Raw genomic sequence first — 12,346 nt, 5'->3', positions numbered from 1 at the left:
AAATTCAATGTGTATCCACCACTATGAGTTTGAAACTTCGCAGGTCTTAAGGACTTTTCTGACAAGTGGTGATATTAATGAATATGATACTTTGATATTGTATAATGAAATATGTCAAATGCAGAAAATCTGTAAAACTCTGTGAACCAATATTTTCTAAAGGACCATTGCAAGAAGTGATCAAATCATGGTCCAAATCAAGATCCATTTAAAGAACAAAACAACCACTGCATTTTAATGTAACAGAGTACAAGAAATTTCTTTGATGTGGTTTCAGATTCTGTGCTGCAACTAACCTTTAAGAAATTACCACTTCTTTGGGATTTTGTATAATATCAAAGAACACTATCCACAAATATATGAAAAGGATATTAAAAATACTCCTTCCTCTTCCAACTGTACATATTTCAACAAGAACAACACATGGCAATAGAATAATACAGAAACAAGTATGAGAACACAGCTGTTTTCCATTAAATCTACAAGTATGAAAGAGATTTGTAGAAATTAAAATAAAGCCATTTTTCTCATTCAATTTTTTTCAACATATGCTTCCTTTTCATAATAAATATATTTGTTAGCATGTAATGAGTTTATTATTACTACTTTAAAATCAATTAATAAATATTAAAAATTTCTTAGTTTTAACTTCAAATGTAGTAATTATTTTTTTTATTATTTTTTTTTAATTTATTTTTAATTTATTGGGGTGACAATTGTTAGTAGAATTACATAGATTTCAGTTGTGCAATTCTGTATCACATCATCCATAAATCACACTGTGTGTTCACCACCCAGAGTCAGCTCCCCTTCCATCACCATACATTTGATCCCCCTCACCCTCATCCCCCACCCCCCAACCCCCTTACGCTCTGGTAACCACCAAATTACGTTCCCCAGATTAATTTTCAAACCCCGTGGCCATCCTGTGGTCACCGACTGCCCTCCAATCCCCTCCCCCCCCCCCCCCCCCCCCCACCCCTCCCGCCCATCTAGCAACCCTCAGTTTTTCCTCATTGTCTCCCAAACTGTTTCTGATTAGTTCATTCACTTATTCTTTTCTTTAGAATCCGCAAATAAGTGAGATCATATGGTACTTATCTTTCTCTGTCTGACTTATTTCACTTAACATAATGTTCTCTAGATCCATCCATGTTGTTGCAAATGGTAAGATTTCTTTCTTCTTTATGGCTGCATAATACTCCATTGTATAAATGTACCACAGTTTCTTAATCCAGTCATCTACCGATGGGCATTTTGGTTGTTTCCATGTCTTAGCTATTGTGTATAGTGCTGCAATAAACATAGGAGTGCATAAAGATTTTTGAATTGAAGTTTGAATTGGATTTCTCCGGATAGATACCTAGGAGTGGAATTACTGGATCATAAGGTAGTTCCATTTTCAGAATTTTGAGATACCTCCATACTGTTTTCCATAGCGGCTGCACCAGTCTGCAATCCCACCAACAGTGCACAAGCGTTCCCTTTTCTCCACATCCGCGCCAGCACTTGTTGTTTGTTGATTTATTGATGATAGCCATCAAATGTAGTAATTATTAATAGCGAAAACCCACATAAAGAAAAGCTCTTTTAGGTCCTCAATAATTTTTAAGAGTATAAAGGGGTCCAGAGACCAAAAATATTTGAGACTTGCTGCTCTAACTTATCCTGACTGATACAATTACAATTTTTAGTTATATTGTTTAAATATTCATGGTCCAAATCAAGATCCATTTAAAGAACAAAACAACCACTGCATTTTAAATGTAACAGAGTACAAGAACTTTCTTTGACGTGGTTTTATTTGGTTTTTAATATAGTCATTCAACAAACATTTATTGAGCATTACTACATGCCAATTATTCTAGGCCCTGGGATTTCAGCAGTGAATTAAAGACACAGGACTGTTCACCTTTATGGAGTGTTTATTATAATCAAAATAAACATCTAGCATATCTAACATGTTAGATGGCATTACATCTCTGAAGAATAATATAACAGGAAAAGGGAATAAGGAAGGCCTAGGGTAAAGGTGTTCAATTTTAAATAGGGCCGTCAGGGAAGCCCTCACCAGGGTGACATTTGATCAAAGACCTAAACAAAGCCAGGAAGGGAGCCACGTGGATGCTCTAGGAAAGATCACTTCAGTAATAAGCAACTGTTAACTATACAGAGGCCCTGTGTAGGGGCGTGTCTGAGGTACATTCAAGAACTATCCAGGAGACCAGGGCAGCTGGATTGGTGGATGGCAATCAGCATTATAGCATAGTTAATTACCAGTATTAATAATACACTTTATGTAATTTTCCCTTGTCTTCTTAATAATCTACTGGTCCTAGGTATGTATCCTAATTTTTTTCTCAGTGTAATTAGGTGGATGTAAGTTTCACTGGAGACTTTTGGTTGGTATCATCTTCAGAATGTGACCTATAATGTTTACCTCTGGCTATTTAATTATCACTCCTATTATCTCAGACAGCAGGGACTGTCCTTAGGAGGAACTATCCCTTAGTTTTTTTGGGGCAAATGAGAGCATCTCCAACATTTAGAAATATTGAAGTATTTCATATACATATATTACAACTGGAAGAAGGTATTCATTCCTTCATTTATTCATTCATCCAACAAACATTTACTATTTGCAAGGCCTTTTTCTAGGCTATTGAGAGATATCTATAAACACATGAAGATTTCTGTCCTTGGGAAGTTTGGTTATTAAGTAAGGGGAGGTAGAAAATAAACAATAAACATCACAAATAAATAAATTATATGCTATATTAGAGGGTAATATGATGGAGAAACTTATGGCCTTGATTATGGTGACGCTTTCATGTATGTATACCCATCTCCAAGCTCATCAACTTGTGTACATTAAATATCTACAGCTTTTTGTATGTCAACTATACCTCACTAAAGTGATTTTAAAAAGGTGATAAATGCCAAGGAAAAAGAGCAGAGTAAGGGGTTCTGACTTAAATCTTTAAAATTTTTACACAGAAGTACATGATGACATAAAAATATCTTACTCTTATGGTGATCAAAAAAAATTTGTTTTTTAAAATTTTGTGGCCAATGCTGTTTTACTTTAAAATTTAGACTCACAGAATCTACCTAGGTCGTAACCTAGGAGATGAATGTGGCCACTGATGATTATCAGGGTAACTCTTTTCTTTTATCTCTAGATTATCTTAGTGCCTGTTATTTGAAGACTCTCTTCTTCAACAGAAGAGAGGTTAGTACCATAAAATATTTTGTCTTTATTTCTTGTCTTATTTTTTGTTATTAGTTGTGACGACATTAGCTCATATAAAAAACAAACAAACAGAAAACAAACCCAATTCAGCAGTTTTACCTAATAGCTTACTTTTCACATACATTCCAATCCATAGTGTGAGGCGTGGTTTGCTCCTCTGTGTAGTCAGTCAGGGATCCTATCTGATGGAGGCCCTGTTACCTTCAACAGGTGGCTACCAGGGTCACCTGGGGTATCATCATGCTCCTGAAGGGTATTTGATGAAAGAGAGTGGGATATTACACAGACAAATTTTACAGGTCCCCAAGAAGTGACACAATCACTTCCACCTAAACTCTGTTGGCCAGAATTCAGTCACATGACCCCTTAATGGCAAAGAAGTCCATGAGATGTAGTCTAGAGGTATACCCATGAGGGAAAGAAGTTAGTTTTGATGAACAGGTAGTCTGTTCATTGTCATTTCTTTAGTAGGAAAAGGGGCCAGTGTGCTCTTTCTGCCCTAGGAGCTACAATCTCATATTCAGCGGCCTTGTAACCAAGGATGTAACTGGAGAAACTGAGATATGGAGATGATGGCATTTCATGTGGTTAGAAGCTGCAAGTGGCTGTAGTTGTCCCCTATAAAAGGCTTGTCATTTTTTCCTTGAAAAAATGTGTACCCAAACTACTAGTTACAATAAAAAAAAATTATCCAAGTATAAAGCTTTTCAATGACTTTTTTCTTTTCTGATTTTTGTCATTCTTCTTCTCATAACTACTATGATGATCTTGAATCTTAGTTACTGTCTTATTACCATCTTAATCTTATCTATTTTGTTATATCAAAGATATGTTTAATTTGCAACATTATTTAAAATTTGCAAATAATCTTAAAAACACAATTAAATCTAATTCAAGCATATTATTAAGATAATATCTACAATGCACTATTTCATTTTGGACTTTAGAAAAGTCAAGGTGTTTACATTTAGACTATAAGTATTGAGAAAGCTTACACGGAAAATATGGAGTGACAGTATATCCTTTTCTTTTACCTTTTTATAATGTGATAGTTTAGCATTAAATTCCAATTTAAAAAAGTCTTTAGATATAATGGGTATTTTGCATTGTATTAGAGTCTCAAAAGCCATTTTAAAATAGGAAACAAAACATATCAATACAAACAATATTAATGTTAAGAATTATTAGAGAAATTTTATCCTGTTAACTGCACTCAGAAAATTTTAGTGTTCATATATTTTTATAGTGTAATCTGTGTATTTTTGTATGTGAAGCAATTTTTAGTTTTTAGTTCATTAAATCAGAACACATTTTAGTTGGAAATCTGTATTAATTTGCCATTGTTGCATAATAAATGACCCCAAATTTAGCAACTTAAAATACCACATATTTATTAATTCAACAGTTCTGTGGGTCAGAAGTTCATATGGGATCATCTGAGTTCTATGCTTAGGGTATCATAAGTCTGAAATTGAAGTGTTAGCTGGGCTGGCCTCTTATCTGGGGGCTTTGGGGAAGAGTCAGCTTCCAAGCTCATTCAGGTTATTGACAGAATTCATTTCCTTCCATAAAACTTAAGCCTCTGTTTCACATCTGTCTGCTACCTGGCGACTGCTTTTAGCTTCTAGAGGCCACCCACATTCTTTGTCACAAGTCTCCTCCATCAAGGGTGTATCAGACCCCTGTCATGCTTTAAATCTCTCTGACTCCTGCTACCAGCCAGAGAAAACACTCCTAAAGGGTTCACCTGATTGGGTCAGGCCCATATGATAATCTCTGTATATTAAGACCCGCTGACTTGAGACTTTGTATCTGCACAATCCCTTCATAGCAGTACTTTGGTCAGTGTTTGAATAACCAAGGGATAGGAATCTTTGCGGGGTGGGAGGGTAGCACTAGAATTTTGTCCACCACAAACCCGCATTTACATTACGTTTACATGTCCTCAAGTGTCGGTTTAGATAATGGAAGATCTAATGGAAAGGTACAGGAAATTAAAATGTTTATAAACAGTTTTGTTTTAGTGTAAAAAGCTAATAAAAAACCCAGGATAAAGTATGCTATGTCTGTATTTTCAAAAATTTCCATTTTATGTAATCAGTACACCATTATAAAAGAATTGAAGCACATCTATATTCATTTTCTCAAAACAATTACATTTATAACTATGTATCAATAAGTGTGTTTCTTTTTGTTAATTGGTAAAATTAAGTATTGAAATTCCCAAAACTGAGTGTTATGGACTGAATGTTTCTGTCCCCCCCACCCCCAAATTCATACATGTTGGTTTGAGAACTTAGGAGTTCTTGGGGTGAAATCTAAAACTGGCCCTCTGAACATGGCGGGCAAGGAGAGATGGAAGAAAGACGCAGACCTCTCCAGATTTGTAGGAGGCAGTTTAATAAGCAAGGGAACTTACAGATAAGGCTTGTCTTGAGGGGCCACAAGACGAGGAGATCTCTGCAGCCATCCACCAGAATCTTAAACATTCACATAGAGGCCTGAATGGGGTTCAGGCATGGGCACAGCCCAGATGATCTCAATAACACATTGCTCTCCCTGGGCTGTGGTAACGGTGGGAGGAACGTATGTTCCCAGGATAGGGTGGTGGAGCCTCTGACTGCTCGGGTCCATTTCCCCGGTCAACGTGTGGTCACGTCCACTTGATGAGCAAGCTCTCTCTTCCCTCCATATGGGGACCCAGAGAAAAGATGGGCCAGGGAGAGAGCTACAAGCCAGGGAGAGAGCTCTCACCATGAACCTACCCTGCCAGACCTTGATCCGGGACTTCCAGCCTCCAGAACAGTGAGAAAATACGTTTCTGTTGTTTAAGCCCCCCAGTCTATGGTATTTTGTTATGGCAGCCTGAGCAGACTAAGGCATTGAGAAATATTAAAAATTAGAGTATGGTTATTTCATACATTTTATTATTTGCCTTTAAATGTGGAAATAAGGTAATTATTAAAATTTAAAAGCCAATCCTTATATAGGCTGTATTAGAAGAGTGATCATTTTATTCTTTTTCTCTTCAGTTTGAAAAGAAAAACATTTTATTAAAAAACAAAACAAACAAACAAAAAGAACCCCGTCAGGATTACAGCCTTAGGAAAGAATGTCCTGAGAGGAATGTCTTGAAAGAAGCTGCTGTGCCATTTTTCTGGGCATAATGCCATGGGAAACACATTATTTAATTAGTTTCATCACCTGCTGCCAGTTTGCAGTTTGATAATTTACAAGTTCAATTCCCCTGTGATTACAATTATACCGAAAGATAGAACATTAACGACAATTTAATTTCATGATAGCATTTTGGTTTTATTGATTAAAATTCCTCTTGAAGTGGGTTAAAAGTACAACCTCCTACCATATTTCCCTCCTCCGTCTCCCTTCTCTCCTTCTCTCCTTCCTTTCTTGGCTAAGAATACAATCGTTATACAATTATCCTTGAAAGAACAAGATTCAGCATTGTTTTTCTTCTTCCTCTTCTTTGAAAGAAAAACCATTAGCCAAGAAATAGGAACAAGCTAAGCACATACCTGTTAAAATAAGTACGAGATGGAACGTTTTTAAGGCTCTGTTTTCATCTTTTCAAGCATACATGCTGGTCACAATTACTGTTTCCATTAAGCTTTAAGATGGTTCCTTGTAGCAAAATGAGAATGGGAGAGGAAAAGAGAAGGAAAGACTCATCAAGTCTTTTCATAAAAGAATTGTTTAAGTTATTTGTAGAAGTTTGTTATAGTGCTTGAGAATTTATATTTTAATAATTTGTATTACTGTTTTATAAGATGGCCAAGTTTGTATAAATTTAAAGTTCTCTATTATCTTGGTATATAGAAGAAATTTTTCTCCTGAAAAATCTGTGATTGTATCTTTTACTTTTTAACTTCTAAAATACAGTAAAGTTGACTATATTTTGGGCGGACAATTGTGTGAGTTTTAACTACCATCAAAATTAGGATGCAGAACAGTTCTATCACCTCTCAAAATTCCCGTGGTATCCTTGACTACCACAGAAAGGAATTCTTCCATCTTCTGCCCAGGAAACCTAAGCCTGGCTGGCAGGCCATTTGAAACTGAGAGGGGGAAGGAACCAGCCAGTTTATAGTTCAATAGGTGTTCTTTCAATCCTGCCATTTCTGTATGGCTTTCTTGGTATCCTTGCTTGGTATCCTTGAATCCAGCATTTTCTCGTTCATATTCTCTACAGAGTAGACATTTTGTTTTCTCTTCATATGAATTTCTCATCTTGTTTTGCTTGAATAAAGACTGTGAGGTATTTAATTTCTCCTTTTCATTTAATTTTTAAAAATTTTGGTTGCAACGTAAAACTGCTAAGTTTTGTGAATCTTCCCCAGGTGTTTGAAAGAAAGGTTTATATTTTTTTCTAGTCATGCATAATATTCTTTCTCTTTAAGCTTGTTGGTTGTTTAGTAAAATTTCTCTATGTCTTTATTTTTTCCTTTTTGTCCTTGATTTATTGATTTCTAATTGAATTGGAGGTTATTCACCTGGCAGAAATTTTAGGGGAGACATTCTGGCTGGGAAAAAGCGTTATAAGTAGAAATATTACCGTACCTTCTCTAGTATCCTTTCAATTCTGTCTCCCTCCCTTCTCTGTGGGAGAAAAGGGTAAAAATGAGGTGTAATATCCTATCTTTTCCAGGGGTCTTGTCTCATCCTTTGATGGTTCACTATTGACAGCACATAATTTTGGGATTATGCTTTGGAGAAGCAATTTACCTAAATTTTGTGTATCAATGGAACTGTTCCTTTTTAGTTATATTCTTTAATCAATTATTTGGAATAACAGAAGGACAATGAATAAACCATTAGATATATTTTATATATACACCTTTTTTGGGGCCATTTACAGCCATTCTGCCTCCTTGACAGAGAGTGGGAGAATGAGTCGAAAACTGGAAAATGTGTTGCCAGTTTGATGTGTGATATGCTTTATAATTATTGTTAGAATATGACTTTTCCTCGGTAATGTGTTTACTCTAAAAAAATTAGAAAAATAAATAATTAATAGACAATATCATCCGTAATCCCATGTCTTTGTATATCCCTCTAGGGCCTCTTGCTATCAGAAATGTATTTATGATGATAAAGAAATTATTTATTTGCAATCCCATGCTATTTTCTGAAGAGAGTAAACACTAACAGAAGTTAGTATCTGCTGACCAAGTTATGGATGTAAGGATTTGAATAGGAGAGGCAGAGAAAGGGCAAAATGGCTGTCATATAGAAAGGGGGAGAATTGGAGGTGGGTGGGGGCAGTCACAGTAGAGTGAGTGGAAGAGTAGAGCAACTTCAAGACCCTGGGCCTGTGGGCTGAGGCATCAGTGGCTGAGAAAGAACTTGAAAAAAAACACCAAGAATTTTTAAAGGGAGTTGTTATGAAGATTTGCTTCATAACAATAGTGATGAATAGTATAGTGGTGATGCAAACCTTCTTCCATGTCTCCCCGTGCTGTCTTCAGTAAAACATTTATTTTTCATGACTGCATTGTGGAGTTGAATCTATTTTGGGATGCATTACATTTCTTCTTTGAGAAGGGCATGGAGTGAAAATAGTAGTGTTGATAGGATCCCAGCATTTTGGGTACCTGTTAGTGTGTGTGTGTGTGTGTGTGTGTGTGTGTGTGTGTGTGTGTGTGTGTTTGTTATAAAATGGGATCAACCATGTATATGATTTTTAAATTGTTTTTGAATTAATGACATTATTGGATTTATTCTACATGACTGAAGGAAGCTCAAGACTTATCTTTTTAAAGGGATGTGTAGAATTCTACATCATGAATATATCTACTTTATTTAATAATTCCCTCATTCCTGGACATTTAGGTAGTTTCCAGTTTTTCACTATTTTAAACTACGCTGTTGGGATTGTGCTTGTACATACATTATTTTTAAAACATGGATTCTGCTTATTTTCTCAGAATATATTTATTCATAAAATCAGAGTCTCTGAGCCAAATAACATCAACATTTCTATGTTTTTTTTGAAAAGTATAGCTTCCCATTTAGTCCTTAATAGGAGTGTCTGATGGAAAGACTTGTTTTTATTTATAATGTGTCAAACTTGGGTTTGCAAATCTTTTGAATCTCTGAAAAATCTAATAGATAAAAAATGAGATCTCATTGTAGATTTAATTTGCGTTTATTTGACTACAAGTAAGATTTTTTGGCCCATATTTTTTTTGTCATTTTAGTGGTTAAGTTGCTAGTTCAAATCACTTATTTATTTTCTACTAGAGTTTTCATGTTTTCCTTGTTCCTTTATGTTAACTTGCTATATATTTTGGGGTACCAGCATTTCATCATAAATATCTCAGTTTGTCATTTGTCTTTATTTATGATGCTTTAATTTTTCCGTTTCACTTTGAGATTTATTTTAATAGCTTTATTTTTTGAGGTGCAGTTGACATATAATAAACCACACACATGTACAATTTGGTAATTTTTTGACTTGTGTACACTCCTGTTAAGCCTTTACCACAAACAAGATAATGAACATATCCATCACCCCTCAAAGTGTCCTCATGCCCCTTTGTAATTTCTCCCATCAGTCCTCTCCACTCCCCTCTCATATGCCTAGGCAACCACTGATCTGCTGTCTGTCATTAGAGCTTACTTTGAATTTTCTAGTATTTTATAGAAATGGAATCATACAGAATACATTTAAGAATATATATTTTTATTTTTTATTTTTATTGGGGAATATTGGGGAACAGTGTGTTTTTTCAGGACCCATCAGCTCCAAGTCAGGTCTTTTTTTTTTTTTTTTTCAATTTAGTTGTGGAGGGCGCAGCTCACACTGGCCTATGTGGGAGTTGAACCAGTGACGTTGGTGTACGAGCACTGTGCTCTAACCAACTGAGCCGGCCACCCGTCGAAAGGCTATTTTTTCTTCAGACACTGCCCAGCACCAACGATAACCTTCTGGCTAAATCCGGGGGCTTCATCTCAGCTCTGTGTCTACCGTCGGCTCACAGCACTGGCATTTTCTGAGCACCCTACCTTCTCTGGCTTTCTTCACACCCATTGCCTGGTTCTTTGATTTCCTTCTCTCTCTGATTCTTCATCCCGTCCACCCCCAGGGTCTAAGCTGAACACCTTGTTTGCCATCCTGTGTGAACTTGCCCTCTAAGAGATCTCATTGCCCTGCTTGCCAGCCCTATGTTGGGCACAGGGATAGGACTTTTCAGTCTCTCCCTCCCAGGCTCATTCTTGCCTCTGAGCACAACCAGAGGCTGATCTCAAAGGATGAAAATGGTAAAGAGAGACCCCTTCTCAGTGTCTTAAAAGCTTGGATGTAGGGAGCGCACATACAATGAGGGAAAGATATTTTGGACCAGGTTGAGGCTGACTCTTATTTTAGAACAGGAAAAAAGTTTTGTGTTCGCCAATGAGGCAACTCTTTGAAACCTGTTGTTTTAGCTTTTTATGGAGGATTCATTACGTAGGCATGATTGATTCAATATCCTCTATTAGTGATTGATTCAACCTTCCACCAGCCTCTCTCCCTTCCCTGGAGTGGCCATTGGCCACTGCCTGTGAGTCAGTAAAAACCCAAACACAGGGTTTATTTGTCCGCCCCCCTCCCCCCCACTGTTCAGTATTTCCATCACTGTGAGGAATCCAGCATGAAGTTCAGTCCACTGGGCTGATTGTTGATATCTTCTCCAATGAGAGTGGAGGCCTTCCAAAACAGATGTTATCCGTTCACCTTGGAACTGTGGTCCAAAAGCCAAGAAGCAAATCTTGGTCAGTCAAGGGATCTTTGTCAGGCACTGTCCAAGTGATGCTAGAATCCAGCAGCAACTCACACAGTTCCAGAGTCACTCCTAGGGAAAAAGAGGCTCCCTGCTTGTATCTCCTTGCATTCCCCAGGCAGCATGAACCTGTAGAAACCATTTCCACTCAACTCTGGAACTCTTCTGAACACTGCCATTTGAGTGTTTCTCTGACATCATTCTAGACATAATGATTGTAAGATTGCTTTATGTCCTTCAGTCACAGGGGGAGCTTCAATTAATAATGTCCAGTAGCAAGGTAGTAAGTGCCCCTCTATTGGAAATTTTCTAATCCAAAGTCCCAGTTCGCTTTGCTGGGAGGCAGTCACAGGCTTTTGCCATAATCCCTAGTCTAGGACTACGGCACAGAGCATTTGTCCCTACCAGCACTCCAGCTTCTATTCTACAGTGTGGGCTTGGGGCAATCTTACAGATTCCCATTTAGCATGTCCAACTAACTTTGCTTGAGTGGCAGATTTACATGTCTTTTGTTTTACCACGTTAGCTATGGGAAACATTCCCCAGTCAGATACATTGTCCACAGAAATACTTCACATAAAGCCTGTTCAAACGTAACCGATTGTCCTTAAACTTTTACCTTAGTTCCGTGAATTCTTAGGTTTTTAACTACAGCCTCTATTAGAACATCATTTACAGATTCTGATTTTATAATGGTAGGTAGGGGAAGTGTTCTCCAGCTAGACGTAATACCCATTGGTGTAAAACATTCAGATAAAGTGGACACAACTTCTGTATATGTTATTTACTTAAACATTCCGATTTCCACCATCCTATAAACACTTACATTTTTCACATTCTTTTGATCTACTTGTAGCCTGAGTCAGGCCTTCACCAATGGGTTTCTGTACCACTGTTCGTGGAACTCCTGCATCAAGGAGTTCTGGAAACTTCTCTTCTCTACTCTTTGACCATTTTACCCATTCCTGTGCCAAAGGCTTTGGGTCCTTAGTGAGGGGTGGAGCAAGGGACCCCAGCTCCTTCTTCAATCTTTATTTTGATTAATCTGCCTGACCATTGCCCCAAAGGATTGTGGGTCAGGTCTCTCATTGTAATCTCTGCCTTCTGGCTTTTAAAATTTCTCCAAACTGGGGTAAATAGAGCAGACTTGTGTTCTTTTAATGTTGGGGGACCAGCAGAGAGTCTCACCCAGCATTTGGTAGTGTTCCATTAAAACCTTTGTTTTAATCCCATCAATGTCCATTTGATTTATTTCATTTTTTTAACAATCATCTCATCTAAAGATTTCTATCTTGCTGGGACAAGTCCTGTG

The sequence above is a fragment of the Rhinolophus ferrumequinum genome, chromosome 23, assembly GCF_004115265.2.
Source record: "Rhinolophus ferrumequinum isolate MPI-CBG mRhiFer1 chromosome 23, mRhiFer1_v1.p, whole genome shotgun sequence".
In the NCBI taxonomy this organism is placed as follows: Eukaryota; Metazoa; Chordata; class Mammalia; order Chiroptera; family Rhinolophidae; genus Rhinolophus; species Rhinolophus ferrumequinum.
This window is presented reverse-complemented; position numbering follows the sequence as displayed.